We start from the raw sequence: 9,363 nt of genomic DNA on the forward strand, positions 1-9,363 counted from the left end.
CCTCCCCGAAGTTCAACTCATCACTTCCCACAAACCGAAAGTGTATCCTACGCCAAGATAACCAACAACTACCAACCTCCCATGCCAACTAATCATCATCATCCTCTCTTGCGAACATGACTATCACAACACAACTCCATCACGAGTCATCATCCAAACTTTAACAATCGACAAGATGCATACATACAACTATTACTTCCATTTTACTACGCAAATTCAATACCATACAACACCAAACAAGTTCGACATAATTAAGTTACTCAACCAAATTCATATCTTCATACAATGCAGCCATTAAATACTCCACAAATGATTAATCATTTAAACAACACTTTGATTATTTCAAAAGAAACAACAATTAAATTACTAATAAATTGCTTTAAAAGATGGCGTTTTTTTGGCATTTTCACGCGCGGATTACTCTTCCTCTCTTAAAAGGAACTTCGTCCCCGAAGTTCACCTTTAAGATGAGCTATATCAAGATGAGACGAAAATCACAACCTAACCTTTTGACATTACAAACTAAACATGGATATATACATTAACATATAGGGTGGAAATTAATCAACATAACAATGAATCCGTCGTGCCTACAATACTAATCAACATGTATAGAAATTTAAAAGTAATTCATCCATGTAACATCATGACAAAATGATTACCAAACATAACTATCCCAAAATGATTACCAAACGATTATATAAACTTAACAACCGCATAGAATGATACTTAAAGAAGATTAGTGACCACATATAATTAAAATCATTGCATACTTCCTGGATACAACCCATACACAATTATGAAACACAAGGTAACAATCAGTGACCATGATAACGATATATGACGTCAGCAAATACTCCAATGATCCCAAGTTACACAAGTAAAACAGTTCCTATATACAAGCAGAGGTACTCGATCGAGTTAGGTGTACTCGATCGAGTACATGGTAGGTTACTCGATCGAGTTAGACATACTCTATTGAGTATGTGCAGGTCAGAATGCTCGTTAAAACGCCATATACATGGTACTCGATCGAGTTGAAGGCACTCGATCGAGTATCTCCAGATCAGCATAACCTCAAATGCCATGTCAAGCAAGAAATTTACCAAAGTTCGGGGTTTCATCCCCGACATTATTGTACCGACACCAAGTTTAGAAAATCCAAAAACAAAATATGGCCTTATGGATGATTACAAACCAAATGAAAATCCAAATACCAAAGTAAAAGTAACAATCCAACATAAGTCCGCTAAAACAAGCATAAAACAAGAAACGGTCACTCGAAGTCACCGCCACGATCCTCCTCCATGTCATCATCTCCTCCTGCTCCCGAGGTGCCTGCTCCTAACGTGCCTCCTCCAAACCCTCCTCCGGTAGCAGCTCTCGTCCTTGAGTCTCCTCCACGACACTAGGCATCCATAAGGGTAGCTCTTAGAGGCTCCCCATGTAGTCAGATCCACCCCGTAGGAGTGAAAGACACCACTATCGTTCCCTACGCTGTGCCACCATACCGGTTGGGCCAGGTTGGTACCCACACCCTGAACATAGGTCGTTTCATGAAGGTTCCGGTGCACCAAGGCGTTCGACACTCTCTCTGTGAGCTCGGTCACCTGGATCTGTGGGCTGAAGGATGAAAGGTTACCGGGGTACTGGTACTGGGGTGGTCCCGGTTAAACAGACGATGATTCCCCAACAACCACTTTAGCTCTCCAGGGTCCTCTACCCTCCCGAGGCACCTAGTCCTCCCTCCTAGCATGGTCTCCTCCAAACGGCTCAAGCATCTCCTCTCGGAGGTCATTCATGATCAAGTACGTCTTGTAATACTACGGTTTTATGTGTTTTTGGGTACTCTACCGAGTAAGGCTTACTCTGTCAAGTAAGTGTGTGTAGGCAATCTGGAGAGTATTCTGTCTGTTGGGTACTCGATCGAGTAGGGGTAACTCGATCGAGTAGGGGGCACTTGATCGAGTAACTCACTTACTCCGATGAGTCATAATTATATACATATTTATGCCTCCCCTTAATTGCTTTTGATATGATTTCGTGCTAAATTATGTTAATTACATGCCTTTTATGTTAGAATGTCGATACTTCCGCTTTTTGATGTTTAATGTAGGAATGATACATTTGAGGAGCCAAGGAATGAAATGGGAATCGCGGAGTAGGCATGAAAGGATACATGAAGCATGGCACGAGAATCCATAAGAATGAAGGGAGAGAAGTTAAGAAGAAAACACGTAGAAAAGAGCTTCTTATTACAAGTGCCTATTTTGAAGAGACATATATCGAGTTCTACACCTGATTTTCAAGTGATTCCAACTGAAGGTGGAAGCTTATCCTCTTAGCTTTTCAACGCCATGAAAATCGCTTGTTTCTGACAAGTAACGAAGAAATGGCAACCGTTTGAAGTTCAGTGCGCGAAGCAGGAACTTGGTTCCTCGATCGAGTGCACCTAGGATTGATCGAGGAACCTCATACTCGATCGAGTACACCTTGGGCTCGATCAAGGAACCTCCATAAACAATTAAAATTCGCAATGTCGAGAGTTGGGGTATCTGAGAATTTGTGCCTCGATCGAGTGCACCTAGGCTCGATCGAGGAACCACTAGTTTCCACAATATTCCACAAATTTCCTTAAGTCGGTTATGACTACTATAAATACCAAAACTCGTACTCAAGGTTATTTTATGCTTTAATTTCCGTAATTTAGTATAGCTACCTTAGAAAACTCTCTCAAATACTTAGTTTAGTTTATATTTATTGTTCTTCCTTCCGGATCTAAACATTGTTATTTTACGGTATTGTTCTAATCTTTCAATAATTACTATTTCAATTACTTGTTCATCTTTTATGTTCTTAATTATGCTTTATTATATCATTAGTGTTGTTATTGCTATTAGTATGAGTAGCTAAGCCTTTAATCTAGGGTGAAAGGGGATCTAGGTTGTTAGAAGGGGATTAAACTAATGAATTGATAGTTAATATTGCTTATTTGTTGTTGTTCATGTTATTGTTCTTCATCTAGTAAATTAATTACTGGCCAGGGTTAATTGACTAGTATAGCGAATTGAGACTTTCACCGACTAGGTTAGAATCAATATAGGCCACAATAACTGAATAGAGATAATTTAATGATAGCGATTACATGTTAAATTAGATCTAAAGGAATATTGAATCGATCGATCATATAACCTTAAGCAACATAATTAGCTCTATCAATGAATTAAATCACACTGCGTATGACTGCCTAGTGAACCCAAATCCCTAGAATCTTTAATATTATTTTTATTTGTCTTTTAATTACTTGCAATTAGTTGTTAGCATACAAACAATCAAAACCCCCAAAATTGGTTACTTTAAGACAGAATTAAATATAAACAAACTAGATAAACACCGCCTCCCTGTGGATTCGACCCTGACTTACCGCTAGCTATCTTGTTAGTAGTAGTATAGGATTTATTTTGACTAAGGCAAACGACTGAAAATAACCTTATCAAATTTGGCGTCGTTGCCGGGGAGGCAACAATTTTTCTGTTTGTTTCTGTTTATTTTTGTCTTTTGTCTCAGGGAGCATCAGTTCCTTGAGACAGTTTTATCTTTTCTTGTTGTTTTCGTGTATGCCCAGGTCTAACAGGTTAGAGATTATACCTTTTGATCCCGAGCCAGAAAAGACTTTTCGCTACAGACGATGATTTCAAAGACAAGTAAGTCAAGTGGAAGACTTGAGTACACTTGACTACGAGCGGTATACTTTTGCAGAAGATTCATCCTTAGAAGAGGATACACTTATTTCTGCAGCTGTGACTTCTACAACACCAAAGATGACTACATTAGGAAGTCACTCCGAACCCACGGTCGCTTCAATTCCTAAAGGCTTCAAGCTCCCTACCGCTGATAAAGGAACTTTTGAGATCAAGGCTTCTTACATAAGCTTGATAGAGAGGAATTTATTTGGAGGAAAACCAGGAGAGGACCCCGCAAAGCATATGGAGAAATTCGTTACTTATTGCTGTTCTATTCCTTTAACAGCTTGGGTGTCCCAAAATCAGGTCAAGCAAACTCTCTTCCCTTTCTCTTTGAGAGATGATGCAGCTGAGTGGTTAAGGGACTTAGACATGGAGACCAGCGCAATTACCAACTGGAGTTCTCTAGCTCTTGCATTCTACAAGAGGTATTTTCCATCACAGAAAACCAATGCTCTTAGAAGTCAAATTACAAGTTTTAAACAAGGTCCAACTGAGGATTTTAATGAAGCTTGGATACGGTTCAAAAGACTAGTTCGGTCCGTCCCTTACCATGGTTTTGAGATTTGGTTCCTTTGGAACCAGTTTTACAACGGGTTGTATGATGATCATAGAGCTCTACTTGATTCAGCTGCTAATTGGAGATTCCAAGATAACACTAATGACGGTAATTCTTGGAAATTGATTGATCAAATAGCTACTCACACTGCTGAGTATGGTAATGCAAGAGGAAGCAAGAGAGGGGGTGGTTCAGATAGTGCGGTTGCGACACAATTGGAGACTATACTTGCCCAAATAGCCGAATTGAAGACTACCCAGTCCTTGGGTAAGCAAGAGATGGTTCACACGAATCAACAAGAAGTGTCCTGCGAGAGATGCGGGATAGATGGCCACACTGCGGCCAAGTGGATGAGTACTATTGAGCAAGTTCATGCCTTCCAGTCTTTCAAGCAAGGTACTCCATATTCTAACTTCTACACTGAAACGAGTCCAAATGCTAATACTCAAGCTCCTCAACAAAATCCATATATTATTCCTCCAAATCGTGGTAATCAACCACAAGGAGGTTATCGAAGGCCAAATCAAGGAAGTTTTCAACAATTTCAACCTCCTCCTCAAGCTCCAAGTAATGAGGTGTCAGAGTTAAAAGCTCTATTGCAACAAACTTTGATGATGCAACAAAAGCAAACGGCTTAAATCTCCGAACTTATGGCTCATAATAAGATGTTGGATACTCAAGTTGCTCAAATGGCGGCTCAAAATCCATCAAAACAGTCCGCTCTTCCTCCTAAAGTTAGACAAGCTCATGAACATGTAAATGCTATTTCTTTGAGGAGCGGTACTACTTATAAGGTTCCGGACGTGCCAACTAATGAAGATGAGGTTCCCTACATGCATCCTAAGGGATTGGGAAATTTGGAGCTAAGTGATGACGAGAAAGAAAATTGCAAAGATCAAACACGGGTTGAGAAGAAAGACGAAAAAGCGAGGAAAAGCCAGGTTCCTCGATCGAGTACATGCGGGCTCGATCGAGGCACCTCCCTTGATGGTGATTTTTCTGCAATTTCAGCTACGGCATTGGGAATAATAGGTTCCTCGATCGATTACACCCTAGGCTCGATCGAGGCACTACTTCAGTCGATCGAGTAACAACAAGACTCGATCGAGTCATTCCTGTACCTGACGACAATATTTCCAAACCGTCTCCTAATGTAAAAGAAGCCGAGCCAATTAAAATTCAACTACCTTTTCCTCAAAGATTGCAGAAATCCAAACTTGAGCAACAGTTTGGAAGGTTTATGGAGCTAGTGAAAAATCTTCAAGTGACAGTGCCATTTACTGAATTGGTAACTCAAGTGCCAGCGTATGCTAAATTTTTAAGAGAAATCTTATCAAAGAAGCGGTCTTTTGATGAAGTGGAGACAGTAGCATTTACTCAGGAGTGCGCGGCCGCATTACAAGCTAACTCACCACCAAAGCTTAAGGATCCAGGGAGTTTTTCTATTCCTTGTCATATTGGTAGTATAGCTATTGATAGAGCCCTTTGTGATTTAGGGGCTAGTGTTAGTGTCATGCCATATTCAATTTGCAAAAAGTTAAATATGGGTCAACTCCTTATCACTAATATGACCTTACAAATGGCCGACAGATCTTTAAAGAAACCTATGGGTGTCTTAGAGGATGTGCCCGTTAGAGTAGGGAAGTATTTCATTCCAGTTGACTTTATTGTTATGGATATGGCTGAGGACTCTCAAGTACCCATAATTCTTGGTAGACCATTCCTTCACACTGCAGGAGCACTCATAGATGTTAGGGATTGTAGTCTGACACTAAGAGTTGGGGATGACACTATTAGATTTGTTCTTGATAGTACTTTAAAACGTCCTCCTGATTTAAAAGTTTCTTGTCATATGATTAATGCTCTTGATCCTACTTTTGATGATTGTCTTGCTTTGTGTTTTGACAGGAATTCATCTGACGCCCCTGCTGTTGCGTCATATCCATGGAGCAAGGAAGTTGATGAGATAGAGAAGCTGATTTATGGAGATGATCCTCCTCCTGAAATGATTTACAGCTGTGATGAGAATGTTGACATAGAAGCTGAATTGGATGCTTTGGAAGCTGAAATTTTCAGAGAAGAGCCAGTTAGAGTTTTTTATGAAGCTTCTATAACGGACGAATTACCTTACCTCCTTCCTCAAGAGGCTGACCCGAAGAATGATAAACATTGCTCATATTTTATATTAGACTTTGAGTTTGATGAACCAGGACATTTTTCATTGTTTTTATTCTTTGCTTGGACTATTTATTGGTGCTACTTATGCCTGTGTGTAGCACATGCGCTACTTTTTGATTTACTGTTACGAGCTTTAACTTGTATTGATTATGATTTTTGTGCGCATTTATTTTAAATGCAGGAAGTTGCTCGTTCAGATGGTTCCTCGATCGAGTAAGACGAGGCTCGATCGAGTAACCACGTTTTTGGGTTTATTTCGTAGCTGACTTGATGTGGAATTGCGCGGTTGATGATTTTTTTCTTCTATTTTTGCAGCTGGTTTGGGGGAATCATAAGCTGTTACCTGGTATTATCTTCCCTTGTACCTTCTTAATTGTATTATCTATTTCTTTTCCATTCCTTTTGTTAGTTGTGTCCTTTAGGTTGCTGGATTTGTGTGTGATTGCTATGCTGTAGGCATCACAATGAGGACACTCTGACATTTAGGTTTGGGGGAGGAGTTTATTTATGTTGTGTGCTTTATTTATTGTTGTGTGCATTTATATAAAAATCCATAAAAATTAAAAAATTTCAAAAGACAAAAACATGTTTTTCCTTTGTTTTTTAAAACACAAAAATTTATTTATTGTTTTTGCATTTGAATCCCATATAGTTGTCCATGTACATTGTTTTGACTCGTTAGCCATGAAAACAAAGCTCATAATTCAAGTCTTAGCCGTATTGACATGCCTTATATTGATTAGATTTGACACAATTATATTGGTAAACTACTTAAATTCTGTGGTCTATAGAGCTTCCTAGGCCAGGATCATCAATAAACTGGTCTCATTTGTCAATTAGGTTTGAGTGTGGTTTCTCCTTGTGGAATATGTAATATCAAACTGCATAAGTGTGACATTGATTTCTTGATACTTTTATTGCTTTCATTTGAATCAGTACATGTGGATAGGCGGTTCTTACCGTTCAAATAAGCCTTACAAATTACCCTTTTTGTTAGCCCGTTTGAACCCTTGTAGTCAATCTTAAATTACATCATATGAGCTACAATCCAAGAATTTGCCTACCTTATCGGGACAGTCGCAGTTGCTTGTTTATCATGTTTATTTTGCTATTATTGTTGGGTTGGGACTTATTGTTGTCATGTGGGTATAACAAGATCATTATTTAGCAATTGTGTTGGAAAAGAAAAATATGAAGCTAAAGAAAAAGAAAAAAAAAAGAAAAAAAAAGACAGAAAAAATCGAAAAAAGAGAATTGAAAGAGAAAAAGAAAAGAGATTGCTTCATTTGGTTTTGTCAAGGATCAAAAGGATGGTCATAGAGTCTAATGCATAGTTGGAGAATACTTCATTCATTCTCATGTGTTGTAAAGTTGAGATCATTTCTTTAAGTTGGGTTCATTTATTATCAAAGATTTGGTTTTTGTTTTGGTTAGCGCTGCGACTACCGTCTTAGCTCCACATATTCATAACATGCTTTGGCACAAACCATTTCTATCCCTTTAACCCATTTGCCACCCTTATTGTCCTTGATACATGTACTTTTGTCTGCATATGATGATTGCATATTAGTTGGGGAAATCCCTATCACATTAGATTGCATGTATGTTTCATAAGTTGAGTGAGTGTTTCTACTTCTTTCTATCTTCACATATAACTCACCCTATATACTTATGAGTGCATGAGTGAAATCCGCGAGAATCCAACTAATTTGTCTTGCAAGATCGAAAGGTATTTGGCATTTGTCTATAGTATGGTGACTTGAAACTTGAGCTATGTTTTCTATTTCCTGTACCTTTGAATTTTTTTTATTGGTACACTTTAGTCATTACTTTGTTACAGATATGGATGGCTTGGGATTTGTATGTGCATTAAACATTAGCTCTGAGTTGTTTATTCGCCATTTGTATGATTGCCTATTGTATTGTGTGTTGCTTTGCTTGAGGACAAGCAAAGAGATGGTTTGGGGGAGTTTGATGAGTCATAATTATATACATATTTATGCCTCCCCTTAATTGCTTTTGATATGATTTCGTGCTAAATTATGTTAATTACATGCCTTTTATGTTAGAATGTCGATACTTCCGCTTTTTGATGTTTAATGTAGAAATGATGCATTTGAGGAGCAAAGAAATGAAATGGGCATCGCGGAGTAGGCATGAAGGGATACACGAAGCATGGCACGAGAATCCATAAGAATGAAGGAAGAGAAGTTAAGAAGAAAACACGAAGAAAAGAGCTTTTTATTACAAGTGCCTAATTTGAAGAGCCATATTTTGAGTTCTACAACTGATTTTCAAGTGATTCTAACTGGAGGTGAAAGCTTATCATCTTAGCTTTCCAAAGCCGCAAAAATCGCTTGTTTCTAACAAGTAACGAAGAAATGGCGGCCGTTTGAAGTTCAGTGCGCGAAGCAGGAACTTGGTTCCTCGATCGAGTGCACCTAGGATTGATCGAGGAACCTCATACTCGATCGAGTACACCTTGGGCTCGATCGAAGAACCTCCATAAACAATTAAAATTCGCAATGTCGAGATTTAGGGTATATGAGAATTGGTGCCTCGATCGAGTGCACCTAGGCTCGATCGAGGAACCACTAGTTTCCATAATATTCCGCAAATTTCCTTAAGTCGGTTATGACTACTATAAATACCAAAACTCGTACTCTAAGTTATTTTATGCTTTAATTTCCGTAGTTTAGTATAGCTACCTTAGAAAACTCTCTCAAATACTTAATTTAGTTTATATTTATTGTTCTTCCTTCCGGATCAAAACATTGCTATTTTACGGTATTGTTCTAATCTTTCAATAATTACAATTTCAATTACTTGTTCATCTTTTATGTTCTTAATTATGCTTTCTTATATATTATTGTTGTTATTGTT

Source organism: Silene latifolia, chromosome 1, assembly GCF_048544455.1.
Source record: "Silene latifolia isolate original U9 population chromosome 1, ASM4854445v1, whole genome shotgun sequence".
NCBI lineage: Eukaryota > Viridiplantae > Streptophyta > Magnoliopsida > Caryophyllales > Caryophyllaceae > Silene > Silene latifolia.